Source organism: Ursus americanus, chromosome 2, assembly GCF_024610735.1.
Source record: "Ursus americanus isolate L20-20 chromosome 2, mUrsAme1.1.p, whole genome shotgun sequence".
NCBI classification, from domain to species: domain Eukaryota; kingdom Metazoa; phylum Chordata; class Mammalia; order Carnivora; family Ursidae; genus Ursus; species Ursus americanus.
In genome coordinates, this window is record NC_142128.1 from 94359819 (window position 1) to 94369903 (window position 10085).

General features: G+C 42.2%; 1 protein-coding gene across 13 annotated transcripts in view; it reads right to left on the reverse strand.

Moving 5' to 3' along the window:
• PRRC2C (proline rich coiled-coil 2C) overlaps positions 1-7351 on the reverse strand; it is a 92350-nt gene extending 84999 nt beyond the window's left edge. For 7 of the 13 annotated variants that reach the window (XM_045813867.2, XM_087858937.1, XM_087858944.1 and 4 more), the window contains exon 1: positions 7123-7351. The gene's annotated coding sequence lies outside the window, so the exon portion shown is untranslated. The remainder of the gene's footprint in view (positions 1-7122) is intronic. The other 6 variants (XM_045813887.2, XM_045813877.2, XM_045813859.2 and 3 more) reach the window with 1 other exon arrangement.
• Between the last annotated feature and the right edge of the window lie 2734 nt (positions 7352-10085).

Genomic DNA, 10085 nt, shown 5'->3' on the forward strand with positions numbered 1-10085 from the left:
TAAGATCTACATATATGGTCTATTTCCTAGTTACCAGAAATACTGAATAAGCTACAATATTCATCTTTAAAATACACTGGATAGGGACGCGTGGGTGGCACAGTTGGTTAAGCCTCTCATTCTTGGTTTCAGCTCAGGCTGTAATCTCAGGGTGGGTGAGATGGAGCCCTATGTTGGGCTCCGCACTCAGCCCTGAGTCTACTTCTCTCTCCCTCTGCCCCTTCTGCTCGTGCGTGCATGCTCGCTCGCACTCTCTCTGAAATAAACAAATCTTTAAAATAAAATACATTGGATAAAGTTGATGTGTACTTGTTCAACTACTTAACCCATAGTAAAAAGTACTAGGCTTTTTGTTCCTTGGTGAACTTTTTGTGCAAATAGAAAAACATACCCTTCTGGGAAGATACAGGTAATCCTCTGGGTGGGGTACTCATACACTGGGGAAAGGTGGGGAAGTGATGGGACAATTAACTCTGGGAGGCCTAGCCAGAGCACAGGACACTCTGCAAGCAGAGCATGGAGTAGATTTCAGTCCTTGTTGCCTCCTTCAGACCCACACATTTGTGCAGTACACAAACTGCATAATCATACACAGCAACCCTACACTTTCAGATTATTCATTAGTAAAGAGGAAAGGATGATCAAGTATTAACTTCTCTAGCCACCCATTCTCCAAACACACAGGCATCCATCTCTTATCTTGTAAACTCAAGATTTATTTGGAAGGGATCTTCCAACATCATGGAGAACCACCCTCCCTTTACCTTTAACTTCCTACTTTTCATAGTTCTCTTTCCTGTTTTAAATATGGTCAAGGCTCATGTAATATCAAAGAATATAAAAGTCAAAACATACAGGGAAACACATTTAATATATAATCTTTGCAACAATCCTCTAAGATAGGGGAAATGGGTATTTTCCTTATTTCACAAATGAAAAAACAGGTTTCCCCTGCTATCAGAAAGCAAAGTGTTCCTCTTAAACCTTTTGTAAGCTGAAATGGCTACAACAAAGAAACAATTACCATTAATTCATATGGAAAACTTTTTGTGCTGCTCCCTGACCCAAGAAATAACCTCTTAGGCTTTTCTGACACCTTACGACACATCTTGGTAACAAATTCACAAAATATATCATGATAAAGTACACTGACAAACTAGATGCTGAGTGTAGTTCCAGGGGAAGGAGCTTGGTGGCACCACACTTGCTGCTCAGGGTGCGCTCTGTCTCTATCTCGCAGCTGCCTATTTTCACTTTTGGCCTTTTTCCATAAAAACAAAAATTCTCTTCAGAATTTTCAGTTAGCAAAAGCAGGTTATAATGTATGTCTTTCATAAAAGCAAAGTGGGGTAGTCCGAACCTTCAAAAAGCAGGGAACACCTGGATCTAAAATTTGAAGAAGCCATGTCACTCGCCTCCAAAGTTAACAGCAGGCACAAAGGACAAAACTTAGGTGACAAAAAGGACTAAACCTAGGTTTTTACATTCATAGTCCAAAGTGCATATTGAGTATTCAAGTCACCTAAAAATCAAGAAGTCTCACTACTTATCCCTGCATAACCTTCCAACCTCATTACTTGACCTTAATTCTTTTAGGGTCACCAATGATCTCTCAGCCAAATCCAAAGGCCACTTCTCTTAGATCTTTCTACTCTGCTACATTCGGCTCTAATAATCCTATTTTTTAGATTACTCTCTTCCATCCTGATTTCTTTTTTTTTTTTTAAAGATTTTATTTTATTTATAGACAGCGAGAGAGGGAACACAAGCAGGGGGAGTGGGAGAGGAAGAAGCAGGCTCCCAGCGGAGAAGCCCGATGTGGGGCTCCATCCCAAAACGCTGGGATCACGCCCTGAGCCGAAGGCAGACGCCTAACAACTGCGCTACCCAGGCGCCCCTCCATCCTGATTTCTGTAATGACTTCCTCCTTCACTTATTCATTGTTGCTCTCCTTCTCTTGCCATAGATGGTCTTAGATATCCTGCTATATTTCTGTCTAACAGATATATACCTTCACTTTGTAGTTTATCATGGAAATGGTTGCCCCGAGTAGGTAGTTAAGGCTCTAATTTATAGCTCATCTCCTGTAATACTGCCATTGCCTGTGATGAATCTGTTCCATTCTAGTCTTTCATCACTTCTGGCCTTCATCAATTCCAACTGTTGCCTGATTCTATCCAGCATTCATTTCTTAAAGCATTTATGTCCTAAAGTGTGAAATACAAAAGACTACGGATGACATACAAGATGATTTTAAGTGGTCCATAGAAGCATATTTAAAATTATGTTTATTTTGAAACACACTGAAGAAAAAAAAATAACAGCAAATAATCATGTATATTTTCTTTGAAATTCACTTAATTAAAAGATAGTAAGTTGAATTAAAGAAAAATATTAAGACAGATGGTTTGAAAGATTTAAAAAGTCATGAGTTGTCTTAAGGTTGGGCAATACTGGCCACTGGGAAGTCCATGTAGGGTAGAACTTAAGCACTACCGTTAGGCTCTGGGTCAATGATTCGAATCCCACTTACTAGCTCAGTAAGTCTGAACGAATTACTTAAACCTCTTTAAATCCCTGTTTTCTGGGGCGCCTGGGTGGCTCAGTCGTTAAGCATCTGCCTTCGGCTCAGGGCGTGATCCCGGAGTTCTGGGATCGAGCCCCACATCAGGCTCCTCCACTGGGAGCCTGCTTCTTCCTCTCCCACTTCTCCTGCTTGTGTTCCCTCTCTCGCTGGCTATCAAATAAATAAATAAAATCTTAAAAAAAAAAATCCCTGTTTTCTAGTTGTGTTAACAGAGATAAAATAATCTACCACCTAGGTGTATTGTATAGATTGAAAAAGATAATCCATATTTATCTTAGCTCAGTGCCTGGCATGGAAAGTGCTCAACAAATATTAATAACTGGAATTCTTCTTTTTAATAATTGTAATTATTCATGATCTCTCTTGGCCATCATGCCTTCATTTGTAATCAACTAGATACGTGACCTATACTACAGACAATTTTCATATATGGATTTTCTGCCCCAAACTTCCCTTATCTGCTTTTATGTCTTTTTTTTATCTTCTGGTATAATCCAACGATCACATGATAACTTTTAACATTAATCTTTAAAACTGTGAGCATCTTGGCAGTGGGAACCAAAAGCCATATTCCTCTGACTCACTAGGCCTTACAAAATTAAAAGAGGGGCACCTGGGTGGCACAGCGGTTGAGCGTCTGCCTTCGGCTCAGGGCATGATCCCGGCGTTATGGGATCGAGCCCCACGTCGGGCTCTTCCACTGAGCCTGCTTCTTCCTCTCCCACTCCCCTTGCTTGTGTTCCCTCTCTCGCTGGCTGTCTCTATCTTTGTCGAATAAATAAATAAAATCTTTTAAAAAAAAAATTAAAAGAGGGGCGCCTGGGTGGCACAGCGGCTAAGCGTCTGCCTTTGGCTCAGGGCGTGATCCCGGGGTTCTGGGATCAAGCCCCACATCAGGCTCCTCTGCTATGAGCCTGCTTCTTCCTCTCCCACTCCCCCTGCTTGTGTTCCCTCTCTCGCTGGCTGTCTCTCTCTCTGTCGAATAAATAAATAAAATCTTTAAAAAAAAAATTAAAAGAATCTTTAATGTTTGTTGAATAAATCTAAAAACTAGAAAGGAAAATCTGCTGCAAATAAATCTCACAATGCATAGTACATAAACACAAACTGTTTGAAAGCATCTGATACTATTCTAATGTGTAAATAAGGGGGGGCGGGGGGGATGAAAAGGTATTCTTTTGCTCCACTAAGATATCTGTCAGTTGAATCTTGGTTGTGGGTCTATTCTTCTGTTCCTACTCTCATACATTCAGGAATAAAATCTAAGTATATGCCAACCACTGTATAAGGTGATGACGACATGCAAACAATTTAGTAAAGGAAAACAGACTAATATTGCAACATAGGTAAAAAGAAAATTACTAAATAATATGCTATGTAAATAACATCCAAGTGTTTTTTTTAATATCATATGTGCTCCACAATGGCTGACTATACCCCATCCTCCTTAATGTAGAGCACCCAGCAGCATCGCACAGGGGGGAGAATATTACATCACACTAATGGTAATAACTTAATTGCTACCTTGTTTTCAGACTGTACGTAGATGCTAACCATATAAAAGTTTTTGTCTGCCAACTAGACCGCTGTTGAAATTCACTAAAAGCCCTTGTTTCATCTGATTTGCTGGCAAACATGCACACACATAGGCCCCAAAACATGACTGGCATTCTGTTAATCTACAGCAAAATGACTACAAATATAACTGGCAAAAAGATCAGTTTATATTTAGCCTTTCTGGGGATTGGGAAAAAAAACACAATAGAAAATGTACTGAAGTTACCCTCTCTAGAGAATACTTTTACCCGCCATGATGTCCTGACTGATGCACCAAAGGCTTTATTACTGAGAAATTTAAAATGCTATGACTCAGAAAACTAATATTAATTCTCAAGCTTCTAAGCAACAGTTAACAGCGTTGACTAAGATAAGCTATCACTGTGTTACCTTTTCATAAGTTGATAAATCTCACTTTACTGGAAGTGTGTTAGTCATAACTCAGTAAGACACAACTCTTGGATCTCCTTCACTCTAAGAATAGGGTTCTCTACCAATTTGTGTAAAACTTTATCAATAATCAATCCCCGTCTTACACAAATAAGGCATAAACAGCCTCTGAAACAGAAGTTACTCAACTGGCTTACAAGTTGAAGCGGTGTATGGGGGGAGGGCAAGAGGAAACCACTTGGAGGGAGGGGAAAACAATATAATCTTCAAAGACACTTTACCAATAAAGGTGGTGGGGTGGCATAAGGGTAGTGGGGAGACAGGCCAGAATGAGTCAGAACTTCTGTACTTTCAGCTGTGCTCAACATACTGAACCCAGGGTTACTGACTGTAGAGCATGAAGAAATCTTTAAGAAACAAAATCTAGTGTTTAAGTGTAGAAAGAAAGAAAGAAAAACTATTTAAATTCCCAAAGAATATATACTCCATTCTAAGAATATACAGATTACTCACTGCTTGGGAGAGTACTTTCTTCTACTAATATTCTGCCAATTCACTATTAGCTGGCCTTTTACTATATACTAAGCACAGCAATTAGCCCTTTACACACATTATCTTTATTAATACCACAGCAAACCTTGGAGGGAAGTTACTATTATCGTCATCACCTCCATTTTACAGAAGGGGAAATATTTTATCAATAATACAGGCCGGATCTCAAAATTTAAAAACTGTACGCCATACTATACAGTTAAGAGTTTTAACCAACTGGCCTTTGAATAGAAAAAGGTAGAAAACCTATCCTATCCCCAAAGTAGTTATAACCTATTTTTTACACCTTGCAGCACTTTCACCATTGTATGCAACAATGTTTCTACACTGAAATCAAATGAAAGAAAAAACTAGGTTAACAATGCTGCATCTTTAGTTACTACAGTTTCTGAAATTACAAGGAACAGGAAGGCAGCTGATGGCCCAGAGCGTCCTTTGGATTTAGACAGTCTCGGCTTGATCTCTACAGCACTACCAATAACGCCTGAGTGACCTTGGTCAAATTAATACCGTAGATTTCATTTCCTCATCTGTAAAATGGGATGATGAAAATAACAGCACCTCCCTCAAGGAAAGATCATGTAGGTAAAGGGCTTATTACTATGCTCAGCATACAGTAAAACGTCAACTAATGGTGGAGGGAAAACAGCCACATATATAAGCTCACAAAACCAAAATATAAAAGTAAAAAGCCTGGATTCTCACAAGTCCATTATAGAAAAGAAGGAAATCACTATTTGACTACGTGTTGAAGATAAAATCCAAATCCAACCTATTCCTAATTGTTTTTAGGGGATCAGTGCCTTTGAGGTGGGCCAGAAACGATGCTGCTGCAGTGCATCTGTGACACACACCTAAAAATGGCTCCAGTCAGAGCGGCATCTTAATCACCAACAGAGGAGCTTAAATCTACTTTTAACAAATGCTGGAGTTAGACTTGGTGGGTGCTTAAGCATCACCCTATCGTTTTTATTTGCAGGAAGGAGCACGCTATCAGGCAGGCACTTAATCAAGAATCGTGATTCTTCTGGTGCATTCCAAATGAAAATCTTACAGCACAGCCGCCTACCACACAATTAATTCCAAGTGCCCTAGCAAGGCATGAATCTATGGACCGAGGCTGAAGATCGGCCAATGCAGAAATCCGGGTAGCTTTTAGAAGCCAGCAAACATCAGGCATGTTGGAAACCTCAAAAAAGTCAAAACAAATATGCATCCCTTTAAAGGTACTAGACGCATTCCTCTCGGGCAAAAGAACAATTTATCAGTGTTCCCACTGGTCCCTATGCCCTGAAAGTCCTAAAGTGAGGCCTTTACCCTAACACCAATAATATTAACGCTATCTCAAAGACAGAGAGCTGCAGAGTGGGATTCACTACGCAGGTTGGGGGATGGCGAGGCCTAGGGTATGAAATGACTACCAAACCCTCCTCTGGAGTTGGGGCAGCTCGTCCCTAGCGGAAGAGGGTAGGTCCAGATCCCCCCCCCCCCCCAAGAGCCTCCCACCGAGTCAGGTCTTTAACCCGGTCTCTCTCACACACTGCTCACTGCAAATTCCACCCTCACTACACACGGAAAAGAAGTAGGCAGTCAAGGCCCTAGATGAACCCTTGAGTTGTTTGGGGGACGCATGCCACATATCTGGAAAAAAGACCGCGCGCCCGCCTTTCCCAAGGATGGAAACTCCCTTCTTCAGCCGGCAACGCGAGCGAGTAATCCCCCCGCAGGGCCTGAGCTGGGGACTGGGTAGAAGAGAGAGACCGGCGAGTCCGGAACTCCCGCTGCAGACCACATGGGGCGGGTCTGACTCCGGTTTCCCGCTCCCCGACCAGGAGGCCGAGACTTCCCCCCGACACAGACACGATGGGAACCAAAGAAAAAGAGGGGGCTGGCTAGACCCAAGGCCGTCTCCAAGCGGCTTCCCAGTATCTGCCCGCCAGCGTCGGGGTGCGCTCCCACGCCCCAGGCGGCCCCACGCCAGCCCTCCCCGATGGGGCCCGCTTTGATCACAGCTCCTACGCCCTCGCTTTCCTTACCGGCCAGGGCGAGTGTCAAGCGGAGTGTGTCTGCGCACTTCGAGAGTCTCCGCCGAGCTCTGATCGAGGGAAGGGGAAGGGGAGGCTGGGAGTAGGGGGTGGCTGGAAGGACCACCGGACCAGGAAAGCCGAAGCTGCAGATGGACAAACCGCCAAAGCACTTTCGCTGCTTCCCGAGAGGGAGAGAGCGAGCGAGAAAAAGAAGCAAGATGGCGGCTAGCCAGCCCCTACGTACTACGTCATGCCGCGCCGTACGCAAGGCAAATCTCCGCAAGACCGCTCTCCGGCGCAGAGGCGACCAGATCACGTGAAGCCTCCGTGGCGGCCCAACCCCGGCGGAAGGCGACGGCGCCTCCTGCTGGAAGGAGGGAGTTCCTGCAGCCGAAATTCCCGGGCCCGGCAAAGATTTGCGGTTCTCTCCAGGAACTTGCAAGAGAGGACAAACTGTACGTTGATCTGCTTTAGGAAAGTGAGCACTCGTGTGTGGTGGATGGGTCTGTGAATTGGTTCAACCAATAGTTTGGCACTATGTATCAACATTACACTACGCATAATCTTTAACCTTGTTACTTGACGGTATCTTGATATTTTCCAGAAATGTGAATACAATATTCATAATACCGAAACCTGTCCTTTGATAAAGACAGATAAATGCATTAATGATAAATCCACATAATGGACTATTCTGAACCCATTAAATTCAGATTAATACTTAATGATCAGGGAAATGCTTATGCCATAATATGCTTATGCCATAACTGTGTTATAAAAACACCCAAATATATGCATATCCATAGAAAAGACTAAAAAAATGTACTCTGGATGTTAATAATGGTAACATTAACAATAGTTTTCTTAGAGCAATCAGATTTTAAAAAATATTTTATGCATGCCTTTCTATAATTTCCTGATTTTATAATCAGAAATCACTTTTTTTTAAAGATTTTATTTATTTATTCGACAGAGATAGAGACAGCCAGCGAGAGAAGGAACACACGCAGGGGGAGTGGGAGAGGAAGAAGCAGGCTCATAGCGAAGGAGCCTGATGTGGGGCTCGATCCCATAACGCCGGGATCACGCCCTGAGCCGAAGGCAGACGGTTAACCGCTGTGCCACCCAGGCGCCCCCAGAAATCACTTTTAATGTGTAATGAAAACTTTGTGAGTCATAAAATTGTTATGACACACATGATAAATGTGTGCATACATGCAGTGCACATACTATGTGTGTGTAACTATATATGGTATTTGTTTATGTTTCATAAAGCATTACATATTCTTTAGGTTTTACTTATTTATTTTTAAAGATTTTATTTATTTATTTGACAGACGAGAGAGAGAGAGAGAGAGAGAGAGAGAGAGAGAGCAAAAGCAGGGGGAGCAGGAGAAGAAGCCAGAGGGAGAGGGAGAAGCAGGCTGCACTCGGGGCTCCACTTGGGGCTCCAGCCCCATCCCAGGACCCTAGGATCATGACCTGAGCTGAAGGCAGAGGCCTAACTGACTGAGCCACCCAGGCACCCCTTTAGGTTTTAGAATAAGACAAGAACAGGGTCTGCTAATGCATTGCTCTGTATTATGACTAAGTTACTTAGTATCTCTTAGATTCAGTTTTCTCATGTCTAAAATGGAAACAATACTTACTTCTATGTCAACTGTACTTTAATTAAAACATAATAAACATAGCAATTTTAAAAAAATTTTAAACATTTTATTTATTTGAGAGGGAGAGAGAGAGAGTGCATGACACAGAGAGAGAGCAGGAGCAGGGCGGGAGGCAGAGGGAGAGGGAGAAGCAGACTCCCTGCTGAACAAAGAGCCCAATGTGGGACTCGATCATGACCTGAGCCAAAGGCAGACACTTAACCAACTGAGCCACCCAGGTGCCCCTAAAATGTTTTAAAAATTAAAAAAATTATTCTTCCACAAAAAAATAATATCTACTTCTCAAATTTGTGTTATTTACTCACCAAATATGTATCAAGTGCCTACTGTCTGTGCTAGGTACTGGGGATATAAAGATATAGAACAATTAAGACCTTGGTCCTAAGGCAACGGTCTAGTGATACAGATCCAGTAATAGGTTTGGATGTGTGCAATGAAGGAAACAAACAGGATATCAAGATAAAGAATAACCAGGGAGAAGAGCAGGAGGCATTTACTTTAGAAAGTGTGTCACTGAGTACCTTTCTGAGAAGGGCCTTTTAAACTGGGACCTAAATGATAACAAGAAGCGGTACTGCAAAGAGTAGGTGGAACATGCTCTGGACCAAGAGAATTGCAATTGCAAATGCCCTGATCTGGGAAAGAGCTTGGAATGTTCTAGGAACTAGGAGAGGAGTATTTCTGGAACTGAGTTAAGAGAGGAAGTGACACAAGATGATACTAGAAGGAGAGATGAGGGTTGGATTCAGAGGGGCCTGAGAAGCCATATTAGGGAGCTCGGAATGTCATCTAGGTGCAGTGAAAAGCTTTTGGGAGATTTTAAGATGAGGAACCACATGATTTGATATTTTACATTCTAAAATCGCTGTAAGTAAAGAGTATGAAAAATAGATTGTGGGGAGGCAAGAAAGGAAACCAGCAGCCCTGCTAGGCAGTAATGAAGTAATTACAGCCATGAAGAATGATAGCAGCCTGGACTAAGTAAGATGGAGGCATGGAGATGGAGAGAAGTAGACAGATTTGGCATATATTTTGGAGCTAAAATATACTTGCTTCTAGGAAACGATGGCTTCTAAATGTGGGGGAAGAAGAAAATCAATGACAACAGATTTATGGCTTGAGCGACTGGGTGAATGACAGCAATGTTTATAAAGATCATGGTGTTGGAAGAGGAAAGGAAAATCATTTGGTTGGTGGAGAAATATTAAGAAAAATTGGGGAAAATTAAATTTTGGACATGCTAAATTTGTGATGTTCACGCGATGTCTACCTGTAGATCAAGTATGCATTGACATGCATGTC